Source organism: Ursus arctos, unplaced genomic scaffold, assembly GCF_023065955.2.
Source record: "Ursus arctos isolate Adak ecotype North America unplaced genomic scaffold, UrsArc2.0 scaffold_22, whole genome shotgun sequence".
In the NCBI taxonomy this organism is placed as follows: Eukaryota; Metazoa; Chordata; class Mammalia; order Carnivora; family Ursidae; genus Ursus; species Ursus arctos.
The window spans coordinates 42,930,219-42,946,325 of NW_026622897.1; the positions used below are offsets into that span (position 1 = coordinate 42,930,219).

The window sequence follows — 16,107 nt, forward strand, 5'->3', positions numbered from 1 at the left end:
ATTTAGACGAAATAGTTGGAATAAATACATCAAAATAGTGAGATCTATAGAGACAGAACCACCTGTACATGGCTGCTTAGGTCTGGGGGAGGGAGGAATGGGAGTAGCTGCTTAACGGTGAAGGTGTTTCTGAGGTGATAAAAATGTTTTAAAACCACATAAAGGTGTTGGTTGCACAACTTGTGAATATACTAAATGCATTTTTAATTTTTTTTAAAGATTTTATTTATTTATTTGAGAGAGAGAACATGAGCAGAGAGCCCGATGCAGGGGCTCGATCCGAGGACCCTGGGATCACAACCTGAGCCAAAGGCAGATGCTTAACTGACTGAGCCATGCAGGTGCCCCCTAAATGCATTTTTAAATGGTTAATTTTAATTTTAAAAAATATATAAACTACAGGGGCATCTGGGTGGTTTAGTTGGTTAAGCATCTGACTCTTGATTTTGGGTCAGGTTTTAATCTCAGGGTTGTGGGTTCAGGCCCCACATTGAGCTCTGTGCTGGGAATGGAACCTACTTTAAAAAATTTTGTATATATATATTACATATACAATTACATATATATATTATAATTATATCATTATATATATAATGGTAATTATATATATATAACGGTAATAGGTGTATTAATATTTAATAGTGATTTTCTTAACTATGAAAATGTCATTTCTAATGTAGTGTTTTTTTTCTTTCTTTCTTTCTTTCTTTCTTTCTTTCTTTCTTTCTTTCTTTCTTTTTCTTTCTTTCTTTCTTTCGAGTTCAGCTTTTTATTGAACAGTTACGGAAGAGGTTTAGGCAAAAAGACCAAAGCTCATGTCATCATCAGACCCATCTGATCCTTCTTTGCTACCAAACCTCCTTCTCTATGGCTGGGGCAGCCGTGCTGTGGGGGGCAGCACCAGCTGCTGGGGCAGGTCCACCAGCCCCTACATTGCAGATGGGGCTCCCAATGTTGACACTGGCCGGGGCCTTTGCAAACAAGTCAGGCCTGAAATGTTCAGCACTTACACCCGCTGCTTTAATGAGGGCATTGATCTTACTGTCCATGACTGTCACCTCATTGTGGAGCAGGTTGAGGGCCGAGTAGATGCAGGCGAGCTCTGAGAAGGGCGGGCGAGTGCTGAGTTGGGGGCGCTGCTGGGCACAGTGCTAGTCACCGGATGAAGTGAGGGCCTCGCCCCAGTGTGGACTTAGCTTCCTCTAACATACTGGATTTTCTACTCAAGGGTTAACTGTCTCCCAGATTACTTATAGAAACTGGGCCACAGTTTCCTCATCTGTAAAATGAGAATCGTAATTGCCTCAGTTAGTTGTTGAGAGGACTAAATGAGTTAAGAGATGTAAATCTATACCTATGTAAATCTACTTACATCCACTTTGATCTATTTACATTATGTAATTTTGGTATATTTGTGTATTTTACATTTAGAAATTTATTTTACATTTTACATTTCATATAGAAATTCCCTACTTTTATCCAGTTCTCAATTGTTTCTCAGCAAAACAAGAAGTTATAATGTGCAGAGAACATTGGTTTTATGAGGGGACCCGTCTTTGCTCTTTTTTCCTTCTAGGAGAAAGCGTCTTTGCAACAAGGTATACTCTCTTGCTCCAGGGCATTTCCTGGATAGACATTAAGTCCTTGTGTGAGAAGGTCATGCTACGTCCTGTACTTCACGGGGTTGGATGGGTGGACAGGGAGCCACAGCGATCCTGTTCTTGATAGGCGCCTAGTGGGCCTCCCCACTCCCAGCAACAAGATGTGTGTGTCTCCATTTCCTCTCACAGTCCTTTGACCAGAAATAGTCCATGGCCTCTGTCCAGCTGCAAGGGAGGCTAGATTTGTAGAGGTACATGGCCTCTTTGGTCAGCTACTAACTGTTTCTGCCACATTGGTTTGGAAGAACTTAAGGAACTCTAGGTAGCAGTTCACTGCTGGTTCTGACCCGACCTTGTAAATGTGTTCCTTGGGACTGAATTCCAGTTTCTGGTTCCGGGTCCCCGTACCAGCACCCCGTGGTCACATCCATGTCTTGGTACCATACCTCAGGTCTTATGAATGAGAGTTCTTATCACTGAAAGGCCAATCATGAGTCTGGGTCCCTGCTACCTGCTGCTTATCTATCTACTTATACATTTCTGTGTATTATCTGATGTCAAATTCCCAGCTCTCCACACACCATCTATCTACCTTATGCTGAACTTGTCAGCCAAACTTTTTCTGGCAGCCTGTTGCCAGAACCGTTCCTCTTTTCCTGTTGCACCTCGCTGTGTCCGTTTTCCACAACCCGAGCCACTCTAGTTTGACCCACCTCGTCATCATCCAAGACCTGGTTCTCACAGGGGAAATGGAAAGCATAAGAAAAAAAGGAGAGAAAGTACAGGAAAGGAAAGCAAAAGAGAGAGGCATGGTGACATAATGAATGAACATTATAAGTAGAAAGTCTACACTCTGCCACTTACCAAGCACATGACCTTAGCCAAGTCCGGAATTTTCTAAAACCCGTTTTCTCAGTTACAACGTGAGAGAGTAGACCAGATGATTGTTAAGGTCCCTTCTGGCCAGTATTTTATGATTCTACATGTAGGTAAGAAGCCTCCTGAAAGTCTCTTGGACTCTTCTGAGAGGAAGGAAGGAGGCCAGAGCACACACACTGACTGGAGGTGTTACGGGCTGAATTCTGAGTGGGAACTACTTAGGAGTATCCAGTCCTTCTGGTTAAACATTTTCCTGGACTTGACTGAAGAAAACCTGAAACCTGTGCCTTCAAAAACGGAGAAGGGGGAGAGTTGGCTTTAAATATATTTCATCTGACTATGATGAAAGTATTAAAATTACACAAGTAGGAAATTTATAGGGCACTTTACATTCTGCTCATTTTTGCACTACTCAGAAAAGCTGAATTCAGTATGTTCTCAAATTAGCTGAAGAAACCCCTTGTCAAAGACCCCTCAATCCATCTGGTTATCATTATTAAAGTATTATGGGCTGTGTGTGCTTTCCATAGGAAAAAAATGAATAATCCCTTCAAATATGTAATTTTATAGGTTTTGAAATATGAAGGCAATCATTAAGGGAGCTATCAAAGCAGTCTGAGGTCCAGTGCGAGTTGTCAGGGGAAAAATATAAGAGAATTTTCAATAACTTAAGGTTCAACTGATTTTAATGCCAAGGGCTAGGATTGTAACAGCACTTCTTGGAATTCCTAGAGACTGTTCTTCATTGCATGGAGGAATCTGAACCAAAAAGACATATTCTGAATCACCTGGACCGTATTAAAGTGATGGGGGCTTGAAGGGGTAGAGAGGGGCCCCCCAGGTGTGCCTGGGAGCACAACTGCCCCCCGAAAGCACAGCACAGCTGAGAGCCTCTGTTCTTCTAGCTCTGGCATTTTGTTCCAAGAACATTGTGCCCTGGGCCAGCGTTGCCTCTTAGACATCAGCCCAAACAAGACAACATTTTCCCTCAAGCAAGACGTAGTAGAAAGAATGAGAGCCTGGATTCAGACAGATCTTGAGCCAGATCCAGACTCCCAGCCCTCCCACTCATAAGCTTTTTGACCCTGGGCCAGCACAATGCCTCATTCATAGAAGATACTCAGTAAATCCCTCCTGACCTAAACTGTGTTTCTTCATCTATCAAATGAAGATGGTAGGATCTATATCATAAACAGGTTATAACGATTATATGGGTCAAACATGCTCAAAGCTGTGCCTGATACATCGTAACCATTATATATGTATATATTGTAAAAAGAGTATTCTGAAAGTTTCTAATACATGATAAAAGACTCCCCAAATATTATATATAATATTTTCATTTTCCTTATTTTTTTGTTTTATTCACTTTTTAAAATATATTTCCACACATATTATAAGACCCTCTCAAAGTCTTCAACATCCTCCAAAGGTGTCCCTTCTACCATTCAGTGCTTTATAGTTTACCAAGTGCTTTAGTGAAAGAACTGATTTGACTCTGACCTCTCTAAGAAATACCTCTGTTATTTTTGTTTTTTATTTTCTTCCTTTGTAACCTTATATTTAAGGGAGTGTACTGCTTATGCTTAAAGTAATCAACTCTGGGGTAAAATGTATTTTTGTTCCCCCCAAACAACAGCCTGGTGCCAAGTACTTGGAAAAGAACGTAATGGGTACATTTGGCTTATGGGGCAGTCAAGGCATGATCTTGTGAGCGTGCCTGAAAGAATGATTCTGGAACCCCAGTCTCTTTCTGAAGGAGAGAAAGCAGAGGAGCGCCTTCCTCAAGTATCCAAAGGGCCATCCAGCAGAATGGGAAGTAGACTTATTCTGCATCTCCAGAAGGAGACCAAAGGCATACAAGTAGCGTTGAGTACAAGAACAACTTTTGCTCAATGTAAAGAAAAACTTTCTAAAAAAACCCTGACTGCTCCATCTCTGGAAGCACTTGATGGGAAGCTCAGTCCTGCCCTGCAGAGATCCCACCTGGCTTGTCCTGCCTGGTCCCCCAAGGAGACCTGGCATTTGGCTGGAGAAACTTGCTGCTGACTCAGCTCCCAGACATGTCAAGCCCTATCAGGACACAGATTTGTTATCATCATTCCCTACTACCATCAAAGGCTACCTTGCAAAATATAGGAGGTGATTTCACTGTTGCCATCCCTGATTTGGGGCTGGGATTTTTTTCTCACTGGATGAAAAAAATAACTTTGAAACTTGCCGTTTGGATGGGAATCCAAATGTCTTTTTAATCTGCTTGTATTTTGTCAGTTGGTAAATGCATGGAGGCAGGAAAGGTGGAAAGTCCTTAAAGAATGCATCACTGCCATTAACTGTCATGAAATTGTCAAAAAAAATTTAAACCATAATCCTCAGTGCTAGTGAAAATGCAGTAGGACGGCTATTTATATACTGATTTGGCAATATGCCTAAAGAGACTTAAAATTGCTTGACCTCTTTAGAATGTAAGTTTCATGAAGGCAGGGATATTTTGTCCGTTTGGAAATTTTTTTTATTATTGCTTATTATTGTATTACCAATTTATAATGTTGTCCAGCACCTAGCAGGTACTCATTAAATATTTGCTGAATGAATGAATGCATAAATGAATGAGAGTTATCAGTCTCTAAGGGCCCATAGTAGTTTAATCTAAAAAACAGAAAAAGATAAAATAAATAAGAAAAAAAACAGAAATACAAACCAAGTGTGTGCTCATCAAAGCATAGTTTATAATAGTGAAAGTTGGGAAACAAGTCTACAAAATAGGAATTATTAGGTAATCAGTTGGAGTGTTTTTCAGTTTTTTAATAATGTTTTAAGTTGAAGCTTTAGTGAATGGGAAAATGCTTATATAATTTTAAGTGGAAAAAAAGCATTGGAGGTTTTACATATAGAATGATCTCAACTTTGTTTAAACAAGTTTTTCCTTAAGCATAGAAAAGATATTAGAAGAAAACAGACCAAATGACTCTCGGGGTTTATCTCTGAGTGATACTAGGTGTAACTTTTATTTAATTTTCTTAACTTTTCATTGTATAATAAGCCTATATTACTTTAAATTTAGGGAAAGATAAATGTTACAAAATCCCTATTGAACTCAGCGTCAGTTGGAGCTGAGGCTTGTGACCCCTCTCTGCAACTTGCTGGATGTGTGTTGATATTCCAGAGACTTTATGTAGCTCATATGATGTCTGTGAAACTTGTATGTTTGCTTCACAAAATATTAAGCATAAAACCAAAGTATGTGCGGATAGCTATTGATACTATTCTTATTCCTGGGGTAGCAAAGTGGCACGTTTTGAGAAAGCTGTCCAGAGCATCATGAGATCCTTTGGTGATGGGTGGTGGAATTCCTGACAGGTTGGGAGTGACCTTGTCAGTTCCCAAAGGGGGATCCTGTCTGTTTTGTATAGTATGGGGCCAGCATATAGCTGGCCTGCGGGGTTAATTTGTCAGGGTTACAGTGAACCGCGGCCCTGGTGCACGGAGGGGAGTCATTTCCCTCAGTGAGCGTAGTCCACAGATATCATCTCCACGCCCCTTCTCTGCTATCTTTTCATTCACAATCACACTGAATCTTTGTCATAACCCTGTGCAGAGGGGTCTGCTTTTAGATGAGGAAGCGGAGGCCGATGGAAAGGTAAATTGCCCAAAGTCACTTACTTAGTGACCAGGGAAGCCAGGATTCAAATGCAGTTCTCTTTGACTGCTCAGTTCTGGGCTCTTCCACCTCACTGGCCCTCTTTCCAGAAGAGTGACCAGGCAGTTTGTGCTGCAGATTCATTGAATTTGAGGATTTCCATGGATATTCCAGACGGTACTGTGCTAAATTTTTTTGTGATTGCAGAGAACTCGACATCTCAAAATCTGTATAGGAATTGGGTAAAAATGCTTGTCTGTGGCCGGTTTCATTAACAATCCTTAGATAGGTGGCTTATCTCAGATGGGGACACGGAGCCAGCTAACATCCAGCAATTGTCTGTGAAAACCGTGCTTCCCATTGGTTATAGTGAGATGCCCCATGTTTGACTCCTTAAGGCCGTAGGCCTCACACTTCTCTCTCCTTGGATTTAGGGAAGTCACCACAGCTAGGGAAGTGTTCCTTGACCTCTCTGATAGTCTTTGTCTCTTGAAGCTAGATTCTGTTTAGACGGTTCTTCCAAGTGGTATTTTTTCAACAAAGCTCAATAGTCATTGTGGTATAAGTGGAACGTCCTCCCTCCCAATGCCAATGTGGGTGATGAGCATGTGATGAAAGCTGGGCTGTTGTCAGCTTTGTGAACCAATTGAGGGACTCTGTAGGAAAGCACCAGTCCACTGCTGGTAAAAACCCAGTGCCATTCTCGTTCCAGTGATGGAATTCTTTGGACTTACCTGCCTGTCTGTTGTCATGGTGCCGACTACAGTAACAAAACCGGCCAGTGGAGAAGCGGGACTGGCAGGAGAAACAACAGGAGGGAACATGGCCCCTAGCTTACTCTGATTTCAGGCAGGCTTGGGCTCCGGGTGAGATTCGGTTTACAGGAGGCATGTTACTTTACTGGGGCTCCCATAACAAAATACCACAGACTGTGGCTCAAACAACAGAAATTAATTTTCTTACAGTTCTGAAGGTTAGAAGGCCAAGATCAAGGTATTAGCAGGTTGGGATTCTTCCGAGGCCTCTTTCCTTGGGTCACACATGGCTGTCTTCTCCCTGTGTCTTCACATGGTCTTCCCTCTGTTTGTGTGGTCTGTGTCCTAATCTAGTCTTCTTTAAGGACACCAGTCATAGTGGATTAGGATCCACTGGCACAACCCAATTTTAACTTAATTACCTCTTCTAAGAAGCCTTAGCTCCAAATATAGTCATGTTCTGTGGAACTAGGGGTGAGGACTGCAGCACGTGAATTTGGGGGTGGGGTGGGGGGGAAGGGAAACAACTCAACCCATAACAGGAGATCTGTAGAGAATCAGAATCAGAATAGAACAGTCACTTGCCACATTCCAAACCATGAAGGCTGATGTCGCCAACTCCTCCAGTGCTGGCGTGGTTAATCAGACCCCAGGAAAGGAAGAGTGTCAAGGAGACTGTGAGGACTCCACCACAGATGCCTAAGCAGTGCTGAGAAATAGCAATGGGGACTGGCCTCAGTCTTCCTGGCTTGAGACATCTAAGGCCTGCACATTTTCTCCTTTCCACAAATAGCTCAGTACACACGGAGACGTCATATCTTGCTTTCTCTCCCTCTGAAATGTACCTTGAAGCTATTCCTTTTCTTCCACTCTGTTTGCTCTGCCCTGGTATAGAGCATCTTCCTCCTTCAGCTGGACAGTGGCAGGGGTCTATTACTGCCTCATGGCCTCCAGGCTCCACCCCTCCCCACTCCTTCAGTCAGCTGCCAGAGGGTTCTTTTTTGTTTTGTTTTTTCATTTTTTTAAAATTATGTTCGGTTAGCCACTGGTTAGTCTATCATTAGTTTTTGATGTAGTGTTCAATGATTCGTTAGTTGTGCTCTTTAGTGTGAAGACTGGATCCATACCTGCGTGCTTGATTGCTTTCCCCTTTGCCTACAGGATAGTTAGCATTCCTTAGCATGGCACATGAAGACCATGCTTTAAAACCTTTTAGGAGCTCCCTACTGCCTCCAGGGTACTATAATTACCAAAGCTTGCAGGCTCAGACCTGCATTTCAATCTGGTCAGACCACCCCCCGCCCTAGGTCCTGCTGCCTAACATACCACTGCCCCCAGCCCCTCAGCCCTGCCCACCCCCAGTATGATCCCACTCCCCAGATCTCTTCCTCTTCCCCCAGAAAGCCTTCCCTGCTTTCCCTCTCCTGCCTCTAAGTTTGAAGAAATGTCCAAAATCAAGGTCTAATTCAAATGTCACTTCTCTGTGTAGCCTTTCCCACTGCTTGCGCCAGACCTCAAGAAGAATCATTCTCTCCCTGCTCTCTACCCCCCTTGATACATTTCTCTGTGTGCTTAACATCTTGAATTGTTTCCCTTTCTTAACTTTGTCTCCATCCCTGAGATGTGAGCTCCTTAAAAAAGGGACGTTCTTTGCTTCATCTCTCTACCCCACTGCCCCACACAGCCCCGTGCATAGGAGGTGCTGTATAGACAGGCTCCAGGTGAGTAAAGAGATGTAGTCACAGGAGTCCCTCCATTGCGTTGTTGATGGTCTGTGCTGGGAGGCTGCCAGGTTGTCTGATGATGTCCTTTTCAAACTTGAATGACGAGCTCTTCTTCAAGAGTGTCCATGACCCTTCTGCCTGCAGGAGCACTGAGGTCCCATGTGGGCCGAGCCCCCTCCTGGTTTGGGGCAGTGCACAGGAGTGCCGTAGCCCTCTCCCCGTCACTGTGCTGTGGGGCAGCACATCCGAAGCAAGACAGACCCCTATTCCCATGACGCTCCCTGCCTCACACCCCTGTGGAAACTCTGAGGACCGGCACAGTCCCTCAAGTCCAGACTGGCATCTCCTAATCCCGTTGTCCAGCCCTAAAGACCGATACTTGTTCCTTCGTTCATTTCTATTCATTCTTTCTCCCTCTCCCGCCACCCCCCAAACATTTATTAAGCTCCTACTACAACAACAGCACTAAGGTAAAAATAAGACACAATACCTTCCATAAGGAAACCTAAGAGTCTAAATGGGGAGTCAGACTTGTAAACAAACCCTTGCAGTAAATCCGACAGATATTTTTAGAGCTCCAGGGCTGTGTGGGTGACAGAGAGGTCAGCACCAAGGAAGGAGAGAGCAATTGATTCTCCAGTCAGCTTCCAAAATAAAGTTGCCACTATCCCAGGCCAGCGAGATTTATTCCCTACCGTCTGCTGCTAAAGGAATAAAAGAGGGAGCTTTCGTGTTCGGAACTCCCAGCTCAGGCGGTCTCCCCAGCGGGGCAGGTGCCGAGGGCAGGGGAGGAAGTCTCTCTCCAGCGGCTCCGGACGCACAGCAGCCACCTCACAGAGAGCAGGGCCGGCTCCTTGGTCCGATTCCTTTGTCCGAGGGCACTAGGGTGTTAAGAAAGCTTTTGTGTGCAGAGATCTTTAAATCCCATTGTCACTCATGAGGAAACCTGAGGAAAACCCAGGCTTTCTTTCACCAGAAATGGATTGAGCGCGTTAGTAAAGGGCCCTCCCCCACCCTTCCTATTCTAGTGGACAGACAGGGCTGTGGAGAGGGCAGTCACAGCATTCCCAGGCCCCGTTGGAGGCTGCCATTTTTGCCCCCTCACAGCCCAGGGCCTGGAACAAGGCCTTACCCCAGCGGTTGTTGTGTTTGCCCTTTCTGCTGTAGTGAGCCACAGGTTTTTGGAGGTTGAGATATGTGACTTAATGTGGTCATTTTCTACTGAGTCGCCTTTGACCTAAGAGCCTGGAGAGAACATGAATTTAGTCCCCTTGCAGTGGTCTGCTCAATGCCCCATCTGTGTTTGTGAGAGCCTGACATGGCACCTGTTTATAGCAAGAGCCCCTGAACACTTCCAAAATAAGGAACTCGCATGTACTTGCCAACAGTACATGTTACCTCCCTCTGGGCAAAGTTAAGAAATTGAGGGAACTAACTTAGTGTGTATTGGGGGTGCATTCTGAACCAGGCACCAAGTTTGGTGCCTGGCTCCCTAGATTATTACATGGGCAATTACTGTGATATTATTTCTGTAATGACTCTCCCTCTGATCTGCAAGCTCCAGGAAAGCAAGGGCTGTGCCTGTCTTGTGCACTGCTGTATTCCAGCTCCTGGCACAGAGCCTGACGCTCAGTAAGGCACACAATAAATATGTTGAATGAATATGCAAATGATTTTATATGACCTTCTGATGACCTTATGAAATTGGTATTATTAGCCCATTTACAGATTAATAAATTGAGGCTCTGAGAAGTTGAGTAACTTGCTTATGGCTACGTGGCCAGTCATTAACAACAGCAGTATTAACCCATGGCTTTCCAGCTAAACCCTTGCTTATACTTGAACCTGGAAGTTAAAAAGAAAACGCAAGGAATCCTTTTTTCCCATGTTCTAGGAACAACTCTTGTGCTGCCTTCTTTTTAGATGAGCCAAGGGTTACTTTCTCAGGATTACAATTTTATGTCCTCCCAGGTCTCTGGTCATGGAGGAAGGTGCTTGCTAACACAAATGCTGAAGGATGGCCTTTTCCACTGTCTTTCTTTTGGGGTGTGATTCTGACTTCAAGAATGGAAAACATTTTGGGAAATGTAGGAAGGTGTGGATGAGAGTAGCTATGGAGGGCTTTATCCCAGGGCTAAGACTTGAGTTAAGCTTGGGATGAGTAAGATTTACCAGAGAGTTCAGACTGGACTCTCCAGGGACAGTGGGAGCCAAAGCATGGAAGGGGCAATGAGGAATTTGAAGAGACCCACCCGCCTGGAACAGAGACAATTGAGGATCATGCCTTGACCCCACTTAAAAGCCTACAGGAGCTCCCTAAGCCACAGGCCTCTCAGCTGGACCCCAAGGCCCTCTGACCTGGGCCTGCCTGCCCTGTGCCTGCCCAGGCCCCTGACCTCATCACCCACCACTGCTGTGCCAAGCAGACCCCTGGGGCAGACTGTACTGGCCTTGAGCAGTATGGCTCCTGGGCCTCAACATCTTTGTGCATGCCGATCCTTTTCCTTGGAATGCTTTCTCCCTCAAAGGAGGATGAAAATGCCCATCGGCCAAACTTCTGCTTGATCTTAGCTTAGATTTTGTGTGTGTGTGTGTTTTCTATTTTGTTTAATTTAAATTAATTAACATAATGTATTATTAGTAACATATAATGTATTATTAGTAACATATAATGTATTATTAGTTTCAGAGATAGAGGTCAGTGATTCATCAGTTTTATATAATACCCAGTGCTCATTCCATCACGTGCCCTCCTTAATGCCATCACTCAGTTACCCCATCCCCTCACCCCTTCCCCTCCAGCAACCCTCAGTTTGTTTCCTATTAAGAGTCTTTATGGTTTGTCTCCCTCTCTGGTTTTGTCTTGTTTTATTTTTTCCTCTCTTCCCCTATGATCCTCTGCCTTGTTTCTTTTTTTTTTCAATTTTTTATTATGTTATGTTAGTCACCATACAGTACATCATTAGTTTTTGATGTACTGTTCCATGATTCATTGTTTGCGTATAACACCCAGTGCTCCATGCAATATGTGCCCTCCTTAATACCCATAACCAGCCTAGCCCAATCCCCCACCCCCCTCGCCCCTGAAACCCTCAGTTTGTTTCCCAGAGTCCATAGTCTCTCATGCTTCATTCCCCCTTCTTTTTTTTTTTTAAAGATTTTATTTATTTATTCGACAGAGATAGAGACAGCCAGCGAGAGAGGGAACACAAGCATGGGGAGTGGGAGAGGAAGAAGCAGGCTCGTAGCGGAAGAGCCTGATGTGGGGCTCGATCCCATAACACCAGGATCACGCCCTGAGCTGAAGGCAGACGCTTAACCGCTGTGCCACCCAGGCGCCCCTTCATTCCCTCTTCTGATTACCCCCCTTTCTTTATCCCTTTCTTCCCCTACTGATCTTCCTAGTTCTTATGTTCCATAGATGAGAGAAATCATATGATAATTGTCTTTCTCTGCTTGGCTTATTTCACTTAGCATAATCTCCTCCAGTCCCGTCCATGTTGCTGCAAATGTTGGGTAATCATTCTTTCTGATGGCTGAGTAATATTCCATTGTATATATGGACCACATCTTCTTTATCCATTCTTCTGTTGAAGGGCATCTTTGCTCCTTCCTCAGTTTAGTTATTGTGGATAATGCTGCTATGAACATTGGGGTGCATATGGCCCTTCTCTTCACTACATTTGTATCTTTGGGGTAAATACCCAGCAGTGCAATTGCTAGGTCATAGGATAGCTCTATTTTTTTTTTTTAAGATTTTATTTATTTATTTTGACAGAGAGAGACAGCCAGCGAGAGAGGGAACACAAGCAGAGGGAGTGGGAGAGGAAGAAGCAGGCTCCCAGCGGAGGAGCCCGATGTGGGACTCGATCCTGGAACGCCAGGATCACGCCCTGAGCCGAAGGCAGCCGCCTAAAGACTGCGCTACCCAGGCGCCCAGGATAGCTCTATTTTTAACTTTTTGAGAGACCTCCACACTGTTTTCCAAAGTGGCTATACCAACTTGCATTCCCACCAACAGTGTAAGAGGGTTCCCCTTTCTCCACATCCTCTCCAAAAATTGTTGTTTCTTGCCTTGTCTATTTTTGCCATTCTAACTGGCGTAAGGTGGTATCTTAGTGTGGTTTTGATTTGAATTTCCCTGATGGCTAATGATTTTGAACATTTTTTCATGTGTCTGTTAGCCATTTGTATGTCTTCATTGGAAAAGTGTCTGTTCATATCTTCTGCCCATTTTTTGATTTGATTATTTGTTTCTCATGTATTGAGTTTGAGAAGTTCTTTATAGATCTTGGATACCAGCCTTTTATCTGTAGTTTCATTTGCAAATTTCTCCCATTCTTCAGATTGCCTCTTTGTTTTGATGACTGTTTCCTTTGCTGTGCAGAAACTTTTTATCTTGATGAAGTCCCACAAGTTCATTTTTTCTTCTGTTTCTCTTGCCTTTGGAGACGTGTCATGAAAGAAGTTGCTGTGGCCAATGTGGAAGAGGTGGCCTATGTTCTCCTCTATGATTTTGATGGATTCCTGTTTCACATCGAGGTCTTTCATCCATTTGGAGTTTATCTTTGTGTATGGTGTGAGAGAGTGGTCAAGTTTCATTCTTTTGCATGTAGCTGTCCAATTTTCCCAGCACCATTTATTGAAGAGACTGTCTGTTTTCCACTGGATGTTTTTTCCCGCTTTGTCAAAGATTAGTTGACCATAGAGCCTAGGGTCCATTTCTGGAGTCTCTATTAATCATGAAGAGATTAAAGCAGTGATCAAAAACCTCCCAAAAAACAAGAGTCCAGGGCCTGACGGATTCCCTGGGGAATTCTACCAAACATTCAAAGAAGAAATAACACCTATTCTCCTGAAGCTGTTTCAAAAAATAGAAACAGAAGGAAAACTACCAAACTCATTCTACAAGGCCAGTATTACCTTGATCCCCAAACCAGGCAAAGACCCCATCAAAAAGGAGAATTACAGACTGATATCCCTGATGAATATGGATGCCAAAATTCTCAAAAAGATTCTAGCTAATAGGATCCAATGGTACATTAAAAGGATTATCCATCATGACCAAGTGGGATTCATCCCTGGGATGCAAGAGTGGTCCAACATTCGCAAATCGATCAGTGTGATAGATCATATCAACAAGAAGAGAGTCAAGAACCATATGATCCTCTCAATTGATGCAGAAAAGCATTTGACAAAATATAGCATCCTTTCCTGATTAAAACCCTTCAGAGTGTAGGGATAGAGGGCACATTCCTCGATTTCATAAAAACCATCTATGAAAAGCCTACAGCAAATATCATTCTCAAAGGGGAAAAGCTGAAATCCTTTCCCTTAAGATCAGGAACACGACAAGGATGCCCACTCTTGCCATTATTATTCAACGTAGTACTAGAAGTCCTTGCAACAGCAATCAGACAACAAAAAGGGATAAAAGTATCCAAATCGGCAAAGAAGAAGTCAAACCGTCTCTCTTTGCAAATGACATGATACTCTAGATGGAAAACCCAAAAGACTCCACACCCAAACTACTAGAAGTTATAGAGCAATTCAGTAATGTGGCGGGATACAAAATCAATGATCAGAAATCAGTTGCATTTCTATACACAAACAATGAGACTGAAGAAAGAGAAATTAGGGAATCCATTCCATTTACAGTAGCACCAAAAATCATACGTTATCTCGGAATTAACTTAACCAGAGATGTAAAGGATCTATATTCTAGAAACTACAAATCATTCTTGAAAGACATTGAAGAAGACACAAAAAGATGGAAAAATATTCCATGCTCATGGATCAGAAGAATAAACATAGTTAAAATGTCCATGCTACCCAGAGCAATCTACACTTTCAATGCCATCCCAATCAAAATACCGATGATATTTTTCAAAGAGCTGGAACAAACAATCCTAAAATTTATGTGGAACCAGAAAAGACCCCGAATTGCTAAGGAGATGTTGAAAAAGAAAAACAAAGCTGGGAGCATCACATTGCCTGATTTCAAGCTATACTACAAAGCTGTTATCACCAAGACAGCATGGTACTGGCACAAAAACAGACACATAGACCAATGGAACAGAACAGAGACTCTGCCTTGTTTCTTAAATTCCACATATGAGTGAGATCATATGATAATTGTCTTTCTCTAATTGACTTATTTCACTTAGCATAATACCTTCTAGTTCCATCTACGTTGTTAAAAATGGCAAGATTTCATTTTTTGAATGGCCGAGTAATATTCCATTGTCTGTGTGTATGTATGTATATATATTATCTTCTTTATCCAGTCATGTGTCGATGGACATCTGGGCTCTTTCCATAGTTTGGCTATTGTGGACATTGGTGCTATAAACATTGGGGTGCAGGTGCCCCTTCAGATCACTACATTTGTATCTTTGGGATAAATACCCAGTAGTGCAATTGCTGGGTCATAGGGCAGCCCTATTTTCAACTTTTTGAGGAACCTCCATACTGTTTTCCAAAGTAGCTGCACCAGCTTGCATTCCCACCAACAGTGTAAGAGAGTTGGTTCCCCTTTCACTCATCCTTGCCAATATCTTTCATTTACTGACTTGTTAATTTTAGCCATTCTGACTGGTATGAGGTGGTATCTCATTTGGGTTTTGATTTGTATTTACCTGATGCTGAGTGATGTGGAGCACTTTTTCATGTATCTGTTGGCCGTTTGGATGTCTTCTTTGAGAAATGTCTGTTCATGTCTTCTGCCCATTTCTTGATTGGATTATTTGTTCTTTGGGTGTTGCATTTGATAAGTTCTTTATAGATTTTAGATACTAGCCCTTTATCTGATATGTCATTTGCAAATATCTTCTCCCATTCTGTAGATTGTCTTTTGGTTTTGTTGACTGTTTCCTTTGCTGTGCAAAAGCTTTTTATCTTGATAAAGTCCCAGTAGTTCATTTTTGCCTTTGTTTGCCTTTGTTTCCCTTTCCTTGGAGGCGTGTCTAGCAAGAAGTTGCTGTGGCCGAGGTCAAAGAGGTTGCTGCCTATGTTCTCCTCTAGGATTTTGATGGATTCTTGTCTCACATTTTGGTCTTTCATCCATTTTGAGTCTATTTTTGTGTATGATGTAAGAAAAAGGTCCACTTTCATTCTTGTACATGTGGCTGTCCAGTTTTCCCAACACCGTTTGTTGAAGAGACTGTCTTTTTTCCATTGGATATTTTTTCCTGTTTTGTCAAAGATTAGTTAACCATAGAGTTGAGGGTCCATTTCTGGGTTATCTAGTCTGTTCCATTGATCCATGTGTCTGTTTTTGTGCCAGTACCATACTGTCTTTATGATTACAGCTTTGTAATACAGCTTGAAGTATGGGATTTGCTTTTCTTTTTTGACATTCCTTTGGCTATTCTGGGTCTTTTCTGTTCCAAATGGATTATTTGTTCCAGCTCTGTGAAAAAAAGTTAATGGTATTTTGATAGGAATTGTATTGAATGTATAGATTGCTCTAGGTAACCTAAACATTTTAACAATATTTGTTCTTCCAA

At 42.8% G+C, this 16,107-nt stretch overlaps 1 protein-coding gene and 1 pseudogene across 1 annotated transcript in view; one reads left to right on the plus strand and one right to left on the minus strand.

Annotated features, from left to right (window-relative positions):
• ME3 (malic enzyme 3) overlaps window positions 1–16,107 on the plus strand; it is a 204,775-nt gene that overhangs the window by 59,395 nt on the left and 129,273 nt on the right. The gene's annotated exons all lie outside the window — the stretch shown is intronic.
• Window positions 794–6,872, minus strand: LOC113269426 (60S acidic ribosomal protein P1-like; annotated as a pseudogene).